Source organism: Corvus moneduloides, chromosome 5 (genome assembly GCF_009650955.1).
Source record: "Corvus moneduloides isolate bCorMon1 chromosome 5, bCorMon1.pri, whole genome shotgun sequence".
Classification (NCBI taxonomy): domain Eukaryota; kingdom Metazoa; phylum Chordata; class Aves; order Passeriformes; family Corvidae; genus Corvus; species Corvus moneduloides.
In genome coordinates this window covers 70040302-70052808 of record NC_045480.1, presented here as the reverse complement: position 1 = coordinate 70052808, position 12507 = coordinate 70040302, and the positions used below count along the sequence as shown (strand labels likewise).

General features: G+C 46.6%; 1 long non-coding RNA gene across 18 annotated transcripts in view; it reads right to left on the bottom strand.

Annotated features, from left to right (window-relative positions):
- Nucleotides 1-3481: 3481 nt before the first annotated feature.
- The window catches only part of LOC116444799, a 63289-nt gene continuing 54263 nt past the window's right edge, over nt 3482-12507 (bottom strand). For 16 of the 18 annotated variants that reach the window (XR_004240514.1, XR_004240507.1, XR_004240509.1 and 13 more), the window contains 2 exons: nt 4873-5081; nt 3482-4134 (listed from right to left, as the gene is read on the bottom strand). This is a non-coding gene — a long non-coding RNA (uncharacterized LOC116444799). The remainder of the gene's footprint in view (nt 4135-4872; nt 5082-12507) is intronic. The other 2 variants (XR_004240517.1, XR_004240520.1) reach the window with 1 other exon arrangement.

Here is a 12507-nt window from a genome sequence, read left to right as displayed (position 1 = left end):
TAAGCAGGTGCCCTTCCCTATTTTCCATTTGTCTCCTCCCCAGAGAACACCCTGCCGTTCCCCCAGGTCCCCTGCCTGTCGCTCCGAGCCAGCAGAGCACAGGCCTCGCTCCCGCCGTGGGACTTCCCGTTCCCGCTGCCGGGACGTCGCAGCCCAGGGGCTGAACAGGGAGTGGCACGGGGGGAATGCACTGCTCAGGTGTCCCTGCAGCCTCCAGCACAGCTCTGCTGCCAGGGAAGGGGAGCCCGGTCACAGGTGGCTTTCACACTGCTGGAATTCATTGTCTTGGGAGCCCGTTGGTGTCACCTTAACATCAAAGGGCCTCTATAAACCACACTCGGCACCTGGAGAGCCTCTGCTCCGAGGGCTTTGGGCAGCAGCAGAGCACAGCTCTGACAGGAACTCTGGGAATGCATTTGTAAAGGAAGTCATTTCGATTTATGGTTTGCTTGCTTCAGCATTATTTATCAGTAATGGCCCAGTTAATTTTCTCTGTGTATCAGTTTTAGATTGAGCCTTTACAGAGTTAGATTAATTTGTCTTTACAGGATGATGTGTCACATCACTCCTGAGCTTTGAACAGCCTCAAGTGCACAGCACTGCCAAGAGCCAAGGCAGAAATTTCTTTGTGGGCAGCCCAAAGCCCATTTAATGTTTCATGATTGGACCCAGTGATCTTAAGGGTTTTTTCCGACCTAAATGATTCTATGATTCCATATTCCCAAACTCAGAGGAGCCCAAACATCCATATTAATTTTACTATGCCAACCACTCCAGCTAAAGCTGCAGTGCCACTCTGGACATACATGGAATACACTGAGTCGGTTCAGGGTTTGTTCAAAATATTTTAAGATTCCTTTGTCTATTTCTCAGCTCCAGAAACACTTATTAGAAAAACACAATGTACCTTTTTTGGAGCTCTTTTGACAGTAAGGTCCTGTAAAACCTGTTCTGTCTGGAGGGCACCTTTGCAGATTTAGTTATGCAGTCAGGTTCATTGATAGAGTAATCCTAAGTGACTGGGAAAACTTGGCATCTGCCTTGATCCCCCAATATTTCTCAGATATGACATCGATCAGTTTTAGTCTGTTTCAGCGGAAGCTTAAGTTGAGCTTTTGAGAGACTCAGAAATGCTTATGGTGAATCTCCCCAATCCCTTCTCAAGAGCATCCTCTCAGGTTCCGTTGATAAAGAGCAGATTAACCTGTTATGGATGTCATTTTTCTCCAACACCGATATTCTCATTTGTCAGATGTCGCTGGCAAGGAGCAGGTTTGACCTTTAAGGCAGGAATATGTAAGGTGTTGTCAAAATGAATCAGAAACTCACAACAGATGTGAAACAGCATTTCCAAGGCTAGGGAGAGGGAGTTCACTCCTTATGCCCCCCCAGAAGACCCCATTCTCTAGAAACAGCAAACACCAACAAGTCCCTGCTTTGCTTAAATACATTCTGGTGAATTTTACTGTGCTGGCAAGGAGGGGTGGACAACAAAACAATGAGTGGTGCAGACAAAGCTCTCTCCATGGGCAGCATGGCCTGACCTTCTGCAGCTTTGCCACTTCAGCCTTGGAAGATGCCAGCCCTGGCACTGAGGATTGCTGTGTGCCTTGGGGAGTTTGTTAGGTAAGTTACATGCACTGACAAGGAAAAGCTCTGCTTGCTGAGGATATCACCAAGGTAAACACACACTCAGGTTTCTGAGGACAGAATCCATTTCTCCTGGAATGGAAGGGGCCCCTTTTAAAACACCCCCACCTCACTGAGTCCAGGAGTGCCCTGCTGAACAACAATCCTGCCCCGAGTGGTGAATATTCCTGCAGGCCCGAGCAGCAACACGTGGCCATTGCATCTCCAGCCTTCAGTAGCCCCTGGGGAGCAGGTGAGAATTCCCATTTCCGTCTGGGAAATGTTCTCTCCAGGAAGGGGAAAAGCAGCATTTCCTTGCCCATCACCGACCATCACAGCCCTGCCCCTCTGTCTGTCAGCACTGACACTGGCGCTGCTGTGGCTCGGCAAGGAGCAGAGGAGAGGATGGAAGGAGCTGCACCCGTGTGGTGCCCACAGCTCCTGAGCTGCCTCTGGTCCTTCTCAGGAGAAGTTATGGCACCTAAATGTCAGCGCCTGATGCGGCCCCATCCGACTTCCCGGGACTGCAGCACCTTGAGCAAACGAAGGGGAAATCGCTGCAGTGTGAGGGTTGCCAGGCTAATACCAGCAGGAAGGCAAGAACTCAATGAAGTTGAAAAATTACATATTTAACCAGTAGCTGGATGGTAATAATTGTTTTAGGCCAACACTGAATTCTGTCTGGGGCCATTAATTACATGATCAGGTTGCTGATCTGGGTGGGAGTGAGGGGTTTGCAAACCACAGCCAGGACAGAAAGGATTCCTCCCATCAGCAGCCTGTTCAGTGCCCTTGTAGGGTGTTTGCACAGAAAATCCACTGCAGAACAAGGCTGAAGGCAGCAGGGAACCACCCAGCTTTTATCCAGGGAGCCTCCTCTATTGTCTGTGCTGTGGAGCAGGAGGCAACACTGCTTTATGTTAAAAGACAAAAAAGAGCAACCTAAGGACAGGGAGTTGCAGAAACACGAGGAAACCCACACTTCCAAAGGCAACCTTGCCTTGTTTTCACTCCTCAGAATAGAAGGGCAAGTCTGGGTTTGCTTCATCCCCCTCAGAAAAGGGGCTCGGGCTCTGCTGAGCAGGATCCAGCCAGCGCTGATTCTGCTCTGGGAACAGCAGAGCTGAACATCAGATGGGTGACACGCACCCAAAACAAGGAGCGATAATGAAGCTGGAATAGCAAAGCTGAGCCCTAAGCGAGGTTCGATTCCTACCATGAAATCACCAGGCTTTATGAGCCCAGAGGCTCAGAGCTCTCCATTATCTGACAGAAGAGTTCACAGAAAGCCCCAGAGCTGAAGGAGCCATGGAGGTACCTCAGCTCCAGGTGGCTGCACTGCCAGGCTGCTCATGCCTGGGGCACTCTGATGTCACAGAGGAGTTTGGGAAGGGCTCCAACACTTCCTGCCGCTGCCAATCCCACAGCAAGAGCATCCCTACTTTACCTGGAACACGCATAATCCCTTTCCCAGAGGAATCCCGTGGGACACTCCCCGTGGATCACTCCCTGTGCAAGGCACTCGGGAAGGCTCTGCAGCTCCAGCCTGTCCTCACTGCCGTGTCCTGGTTTGCTCCTGGAATTCCCAGCCCAGAAACGCCTCTGTGCCCCTCCACTGCCATCCCTGCCTGGGACTTTCACTGCCTCTCGTATTCCAGGTTTCCTGGTTCTTCCTTTTTGCCACTCCTGTGTGTTGACCAGCAATCAGTCAGTATTTGCAATAAAAAATTAACAAAAGTCCTTTTCCATGTTGCTAAATGCAGCTTGACACCACTCAGTGACCCTGTTAGCCAAGCTCAGTCCTTGAAAACACATCCCTCAGTAACACTGTAGACAGATCACAGCGAACACCAGCAGCTTTGAACTGTGCACTCACCATAATCCACAGTCATCAGGATGTGAAAGGAATAAATGAAGCCGGACTGAGTGATGATCTCTGGCCAGGCACCAGAAAGTGGCACCAACAGTTATCAAAAGGAATCAGAAATGAGGCTGAGGAAAATACTGGGCAGCTGAACCTACGTTCCTTGTGGGGTTTGTGATACAGAGATTGTTACTATTCATTTTTCATTTACCATCGTGTTGATGAGTGCCTCCAAACTGCACATGGAATTTCCACCACGATTTCCACGGTGCAGCTTTGCTCTCTAGCCCATGCCTCTCCATCCCATAATCCACTTCAAACACAAAACTTTTCCTTCCAAATTGGAATTCAGGGAATTGTCAACAAGTCCCCATCCACGCAGCGCGAGTGTAAATGTGGTTGTGAGGGGCCTGATGATAATCCTGGGACAAACGCTGTTCCCCACCAGCCCGGTGTCACTTCAGAGCCTTCTGCCTGTGCTGGGGCTGCTCTGTGTCCCTGTTCCGTGGAGCTGGAGCAGCTTCACCCATCAGAGCACACTGATCCCATGGAGAACGTGTGCATCTGGTTTTGTGTTCGGGCAGCTCAAGAGTTCCTCGCTGGCAGCCCCAGGGATATTCCAGTAGGACGAACTCCTTTACCTGCAGGGCCATAAAAAGAGAAGAGTTAACAAGGGCCTATGAGGTGTCAGGGCAAAGGGGATGAGGTGCCTTTATGGGACCTCTCAACGTGCCTGACCCCAGGCAGAATTCCTCTGCCACCAGTGCTCTGGGGAAGGTGGGAACCCCAAGCTTTTCCCAACCATTGCTTGTTGCTCACGTGTGCACAGGAAGTCTCAAGGCCCCGTCTGCGGCACATTCAGTGCTCTGTGCTCAGCCAAGGTTCCCAATCCCCAGCTGAAGGCATGTGGAAATCCACTGCTGGCAAACTTGAGGCTGTCAGGGATTTTGGCCATTACCCTCAGTCATATTTACCCTATTAATGGTAGCTCAGTCTTAGGAAGGACAACTTCTGCCACCAGATTTGGTTCCAGTCTGTGCTGAGAGAGGGGCTTTCGCAGAGCGCAGAAATTAATGCCGTGTTTCCAAGAGAAAAGATCTGTCTTTCCTAATTTGATTTGTAAAAATCACTTAATAGTAATTTATTAATCCTAATTTTAATACAAGATAAACTTGAAAATAAATGAAAGAAATAAAAGGCAATACAAAACAGATTAAGATAGAAACATTAAAAAAGATTAACAGTCTGTGAGCAAATCAGCAGCTTGGCCTGGCAATACAGGTGCTGAGGGTGCCAGCTTAAGGTAAGAAGTGTCCTTGGAGGCACAGTATCCCCCAGGCAGTGCCCAAGGGGTGCTGTGTGTGCAGGGGGTCTGTTACCTTCATCGCTGGAGTTGTGCTCTCCTGGTCAGGACCGGAGTCTCCATCACTGCTCCAAGGCCCGTATGTGAAACCAGACAGGAATTATTTGTGACTCCAACACTGAGGCAACAAAAGCATCATGGAAAAGTGTTGTTCCTTGTCCTTGAAGCAACTGTAAACACATCTAGGAACACAACAGACCAGGCATTGTATGATGGTGTTTGAAGCTGTAAAAGATAATGCAACAGTTAATTTTCTGCCTTAGTTGGGCTTTTCCTCACCAATGTCTCCAACATTTTTCAAGGGCATAACTTGGAACAAGACAGCAATAACCATTACATATTGTTTTCAATAAGATGCCATTTTCCTTTCTGGCAGGCAGCAATGGGCTTTTAATGGCTAACATCTGTTTCATAAAGCTCCCAGATGCTGCCTTGACAATTGCAAGGAAGAAAAGAGAAGAAAACAAACCCAAAGCAAGGGAAGAAAATACAAAGAGCAAATGAAAGATTCAGTTTCCATTGCAATGATTTATCCTGTGTCCCAGGCTGATGCAGGTTTTTGCTGGATCAGACATCTCTGGTGAATCTGTGCTGCAGAGCTCCACTGAGATCCTGGCTCTCCCACCTGCTGCAGCCCCCCAGCCATTCTGAGCCACGATGGGAAATACTGGAAGGGAGTTACCATGGAAGTGGAGCCAGTCAAGTAAAACCAAAAATTATAAGGGATAAGCTTTCCAGACTATATAAAAATATATATATAGAAAAGAACCCAGATGGCAAATAAATGGCACCAATTTCATTCCGGAAGATGAAGCGCACTGTGACGTAGCAGTAGTCGAACTGAAGAATGGGAAAGCCAACATTTGTGAGGAGCCAGGACAGTAGCCATGGCCATTGCTTTTCCACATCTATTTTTTGAGCCCTCCAGCATATCTGGTGAGTGGCAAGAGGCACTTTTTTCCTGAACAGACCCAAACCACGAGACTTTGAAGAGTCTGTCAGCACTGCCTCATGACTTGTGCCAGGGAGCTAAAGACAGGAGACTGAGTGCTTTGGTCTAAGTGGTTGAACAAAACCCAGGGGCTCCACATATTCTGTGTTACAAAGGAAAACTGGAATTGTCACCACATGTCTTTGAAGCAATCCTGCTTACCTGCAGTGGTCCTGTTCCCCAGGTTCAGGGGGAGTCAAGCCACAGGAGATGGATTTGTTTGCACAGCCCTAGGTCAGGTTCAGCCAGCCCTGTTCCCCCCCTCAGCTTCCCACATTTAGTCCAAACACACGGGAGAGGGAGCATTGCCTCACTCGCTGCTTCTCTGCTCCTGTTTCTTCTTTTATGCAGAAACATGAATTTCCAGAGCACAGCTACAAGGGTCACGACTAGCATGTGTGCACACCTTTGTTTTGGATGGTAAAATCTCTGCACATGGTGTGAGATGTCTGAGTGTTACACAAAGCAAGTTCATGAATTTTCCCTCATCTAATCCTATTGTCTTTACTCTGGATGACTGTCTATGCAGTCCAGTATTTACTCATCACAGCAGCTCCAAGAAATACTGCATCAAAAATACTGTTTTCTAAATTTGGGTACTCTGCAAAAATTCACAAGTTCAGTTTGTTTAATAATGTGATACCAACACATCATAATTTGTAATTAAAAACTGTATCCTCTCATTATGTCTGCAGGTCTTTCATATGGCTGTCATCCATAAACAAGACAATGCAAACTGATCTTCACAGAGAGCAAGACACTGCACCCTGACCTTGGTGCACAGGGTTTTTTTTCCCTTGTCACACAAACATTTTACTGGCACTAAAGTAACCGGAGTGGAAAGGGAGCAGCTCCCAACTGACAGAGCAGCCATGCTTCCTCAGATCAGCCTGTAACTTGGAATAAAAAATTGCAAAAGCAAAAGGAGACTTCTTTTTCTTAAAGCAGAAATGCCCAGTAATACCCATGTTCTACCTCATGTAAGTCTGAAGAATTTTTAAGGCATCACGTGCTGAGGATGGGACAGGGGAGTATCAGCCAGAGTCCTCTGAGTGCTTGCTGCTGGATTAGCCTGCAAGACTCCAATAGTTTAAATGGAGGCAGGATTTATAGCTCAGCAGATCACACCTCCCTGAGCAATACAACAGATTTTACTACAGGGCAAGACCAGGTTCAGTGTACAGACAATGGACATTCCCACACAGGCACAGTTCCTGCACTGCCATGGCTGGGCCACACTGCCTCCTTGGACACTGATTTCCTGAGGCTTTGCCTGATGCTGCTTTAATTCTTCACACTGTGGGGCTCCATCACTCACTCACCCTGGGAGATCATTCCACAGTTCAGTAGACATTACTATGGCTGTTTTACCCCTGATATTCATCCAAAATTCTACTTTTCCTAATTTAATTCCATTCTCTACAAATCTTTTTTTACCCTCCATGGTTTTAAGGCGTTCCTTTTTTATTCCAGATAAAGTCAAGCCACTAGCAAGCAGTCAAGCAACTAGAAACCAGTCTTATTCCTTAGCTGGAGAGATGTAACCTTGAGCAGGTACAGGTAGGTAATTATGGACTGTACTTAGGGGTCTGCTAAAAGTTTCTGCCTGATTTCCTGTCCCTGCAGGGATAGTAATTGGTGTTCCACATGGAAGTATCCCAGCCCCTCCAGCAGCAAGCAGGGCAGCACTGAGAGGTTCCAAGAGCAGCTCTGTGCAGCCCCCCGGGCTGGGAGAGGAGAGGGAAGTGTTCCAGCTCTGCGGAACGCCGGAGACCAAACCAGAGCCATGAAATTCACTGCTGGAGGCACCACAGTCAGATGAGCTTCTCCCCAGGCTGTGGTACCCCCCTGCAGAAACAGGGAAATGTGACTCTTGGAAGTTAAATTCATAAGCAGAGGAAGGAACGGGTTATGTTCTGATTGCACATTGGCTTAAATCGGGAGCTGCTCTAATAATCCTGTGGAATGGGATGGGTCTGAGCGCCAGCTGAAGTGAAAGGCAGCTCAGGCTGAGGCCATGTGTGTCCCAGGTTTGCTTTTACTTTCTGAATTACTTTTCCTTAATATAAATATCAACCACAACAGGTACTAACAGAAGACTTCAGGAGCCTTTCCCAGCTGTTTTGGGCTTCAACCCCCAAAGCTTGCCTCTCATAATTCAGTTTTAGCTTCAGGCACTTTAAAGTTAATAGACTCATTTGAGCAAAGGGCTTATTGGAAATCCATGTTGGAAAACAGTGAGCGTAAGTGTGCTGGTGCCAAGCTATAAACACATTTATACAGTGCAGTAAATCAGTGCTGCTGCCTCTCCTTGGAGGGGCTGGGCCAATTAAGCCAAATGTACAGGATATGAGGATGGAACCTGTTCAGCTGCAGGCAGGTAGCAAAGACTGCAGCCACACCACCCTGTTGGGGCTCGTTTTGACATTGCCCTGCCTGGCCAAATTTGATACCGTTTGCTTTTGGCTTGTCATTCACTGACTGCTGAAAAAAAACAGGGATTTGGAAAGGCATTGCCAGCACTGTGTGGGTGCGGCACAAGGACACACAAATGAAGAGGCAGGAAAGGGGATGCCTGTGGACATCTAGTGGTACAAGGTCCACAAATGTACTTGGGCTCTGTAATGCAGTAATGGTGCTGGACTCACTCTCACAATTCCTGCACAGGTAGAGGTCATACGATCTGACTGATGACTTTTTACAAACAAGAAAATGTTATTTGTTATCAGAGCATTTCATTCAACTACCTTAATTACCTCTCTGCCTTTTAAGTGGGATCTAAAATACAAAACAAGGTACAAAAATAGGATGGGATGTTACAGAGAGCTGGTTAGCTTTCAATGCATCAAGTCCCTGAAAATCACTTATATTTTATGTTTGTGTAAAACCTGTCAATGATTATTAAAAGTAAAGTTACCATTCTCTGAATAGGTGCTCAGATTACAGAAGCTGTAGTTGAAAGCTGACAGCTGGCAGAGCTGTCTTGTAAAAACTCTAAAATGCATTAGAATGCACACAAAAGAAGTAATTTTTTAAATGAGACAGAAGAGGAAGAAAAAGAGCCCTGTGTCCCACTTAAAAGGGGAGAATTTGGACTTTGAGAGACTTAAAAAGGGGGATTTCGAACATTCTTTTAAAGGTTTTGTTTTCCTTTTCAGATCCAAAAGAGTCAAGCACACTTGTTGCTGCCCCAGTCCCTAATGCAAGATGGTCCCGTGCTATTCTGCCAGTACCTAAAGCACAGGAGGAAGAGATTTCCAAATAAAGTACCAAAAGCAACTTCCAGGTCACCAGCAGTGCCTGCCCAGGTCCTAACCTATGGCACTAATTATCCATCTGCCTCGCCAGCTGCCCGAATGGATTCTCCATCCTATGGCTGGGCACAGGAACAGGCTGCCTTTCCTCTTCTCACACATCTTACTGTGGGTAGGCTTTTTTGGAATGGTTTTTAAACTTTGTTCTAGCTATTCTGTTTGCACCTTCACTCCTCTCATTACTTGTTTCACTGCTCATTTACTCACTGGAACAAAAATTGTTTGAGACAAGCGCTAAGGAAGCAAATATCTGTGAATAGAAACCAAACTCATTCCCACATGAGGTTGGCAACTCACTGCACCATCATTAAACAGAGTTATTCACCTTTAAATCTTGGCTTTTGAAAGCAAGGAGAAACTCACATAAGCTCAAAGCCCGTAGGACGAAACTGAAAATCCACAAATATCTCCCATTAGCAGGGCAAGGCACTCGCAGTGGCGGGGAACAGCCCATACCCCCAGAGCAGCATTCCTAAGCAGCTCTTTACGTGGCAGTCCTTTGCACAGGAAATACTGTCACCTGAAGAAATAAAGGAGATAACTTGGCATGGGCCATGGAAGCTTCTCTTTCTGACTTATATCAGTATCATCTGGGGGGAAAAGGGGAATCACAAAGAGGCAGGGAGAGCAGTGGCCTCTGACTGCAACTTCCCTCTCGCAGCACCCCGGCCACAGGCTGCTGCTGCCTGCCTTATTCCTTTAATTCATCACCAGGGCAAGGGGGTGTTTTCCACCTTCACAGCTTCTTCACAGCATGAATTAGTGAACTGACTCTACCCTAAAGTAAATTAAATCCCAGCTCCCATCCTCTCTCCACCAAAGCCATGATTACCTGCAGAGCAAAAAAGAGCACAGAGTGAAGGGTAAAAATCTCTGTTGAGATCTAGAAAGTGATTGTGCCTGGCTGCCCGTGGGGCTGTTCCCCTCAGCATGGCACTGACTGTGCAATGCATTTTCTTTCACACACAGTGCTCTTGGTTTCTTAATATCTCGACTCCTTATTGCAGTACACTGGTCCCATTTGCTTCTACAGCTACATCCCTAACCAGCCTAATTTGTCCTCTTTATCATTTCTTTATCTTGAAGAAATTTTGAAAGGCAACTCAGAAACTTTTCTATCTGAGTTTTCCAAGTGTGTTTCACTATTCCACAGCCTGTTATATTGAGTTTGGACCATCCTCATATCTACAAGGTAAGAGGGATTTCTTTCACTGCAGATCCTTTATAAAGTCTAAAGGCTCCACTCGAACACCAGACTGGTGTGGCTCCACATTTGCTTTTTTCCATTCACATTAAACAGGCTTTAAACAGTTGACTTATTTGTGGAACATGATGTTGCATGAGATGGAAATAAAATATCAGGATTGTATTTCACCCCCAAGTCCCAAGGGGTTAATAAAGCAGTCCGTTTGCTGATTGTTTCCCTGCGACATAAACTTATAGAAGTACATTAGTTCCTCATCAATTTGCAGTTTATCTCTACATTCTCCCTGATGGCCTTCCCAATAGCATCGTGGGGAGGAGCAAAAAGGGCCACGGGGATTCCAGAACAAATCCTTTGCAGAACAATTTACAATATGTACATTTGTTTACTTCTGCCATAATTGCTACATCTGCTTTCCTGACACTAATTAATTAGGCCTCCTTTAATTAATTGTGTTCTCTGAGGAAGGTGGTGTTGACATTTCGCAGCTGGTACTGGAGAGGAGAGCTGTGCAAGGCAGAGTTCCTGACAACACCCCTGGTTTGAAGTCCTGCAGCTCCCCAGGCCCTGCCAGTGCCCGTGGCCTGCACTGGGCCGCGCAGCTGCAAGGAACCCGCTGGATCTGAGCCTTCAGCCCTCCTGGAACTGCCAAAAAAACTTCAAGTGGAGAAGTAACAGTCCAAAATCTGACTTGAGTCTAAATAAACTCCAAACTCAGAAACACAGATGTAGATAGCATACCTTGAGTTTCCTCCCCATGAGGCCTCCTATTTATTTACTTATTTATTTCAACTTCCTTGGGTCAAACTTGGATGTGACAGGATGGGTCTTGTTCTGGAGCACGTTAATATCAGCCCCACAGGTCTGCCCTGCACATCATTCCTGTGTGTGACTGCATGTCTTGTTTTACACAGACGGGCAATCATGCATACAAATGCTCCTATAATTCATCCCAGAGTTGCTGAACTGTTTATACAGGCAACTTTCCATCTATTCCTAACACTCCACATGCTACAGAGGTGTTTTCTCTTGTTCCCAAAATATTATTCTTCATTAACTGAATTTCGGTAAAACAGCTATACCTTTGAGAGCTGGAGATTCTTAATCTCCTAACAGGCAAGAGCCTTTGAGGTCAGGGGAAGAAGAAAGTCTAATATTTTCCACAGTGCTATGTAGCCTTCTAATTTCTAGTCAAAATGGCATGTGTTTACCATCCCTCATTGATACTCTGGCTGGACTTTGGCAAGGAAACCTTTGCCAACAACCACTTTACAAGCAAAACCTGCACATTTCTCCCTGAGAGCTATTTTCTAAGAACACTTCCTTTACGGAAAATCGTTTTCACAAAATTGCATGGCTGACTGAGGTGTCCTGCTCCCAGCCTGGCTGCGCCAATTTCAGCACCATCACACCAGAAATAAATGGGATTGTTTTTGGTGGCACGATGTCACATGCATTGACCATATCCCTGGCAACAGCAAGCATGCCCTGTGGCTGTTTGAGAAGAAAGAAATGGAGTGAATCAGAACAAGCCACAGTCCCTGCAAAAAGGGGGTGAAAGCAAAGAAAGGAAGAAAGGAACAGCCAGTGGAGGGGGGGTCTGGGAAGGCAATGGACTGAAACCCAAAAGATTGCTTATCTACTTTCTAGCTGCACCAATAATCATTCTCTGCTGATTACCTTCCCTTTTGTGCCATGGGTGCCATTAGTAGTGTCACAGCAGTGCCCAAGGGTGCACAAGGCATGTGCTGGGGGACATGCCATGGCATCAGCCACCAGACACATTTCAGGAAGAAGCTTCAATGCCTGAGTTTATTTTGTTTTGCTTGCAAACATCTGAGCTCTTGGATTTGGCAAAAGAAAAAAAAAACCAACCAAAAAAGCACTGCATGTCATTCTCTTTAGGGCTCCACATAAAAATCCTATCAGGGCTTTATAGACAGCAGTATGGTTGTTTTCCAAGCTTCACATGCTTTCCTGTTCCTGCTACTCATCCAGATTGAAAGCTTCTGCAAACAAAAGCAGTACAGTGAAGGCATGTGTGAGTTTGCTTCCAGACACTTCAGACTGCAGATATTTGTCTTACTCTTTGCTGTTGGCAAATCTGTCACTGAAGGCCATAACCACAGGTTTATCAGAAAC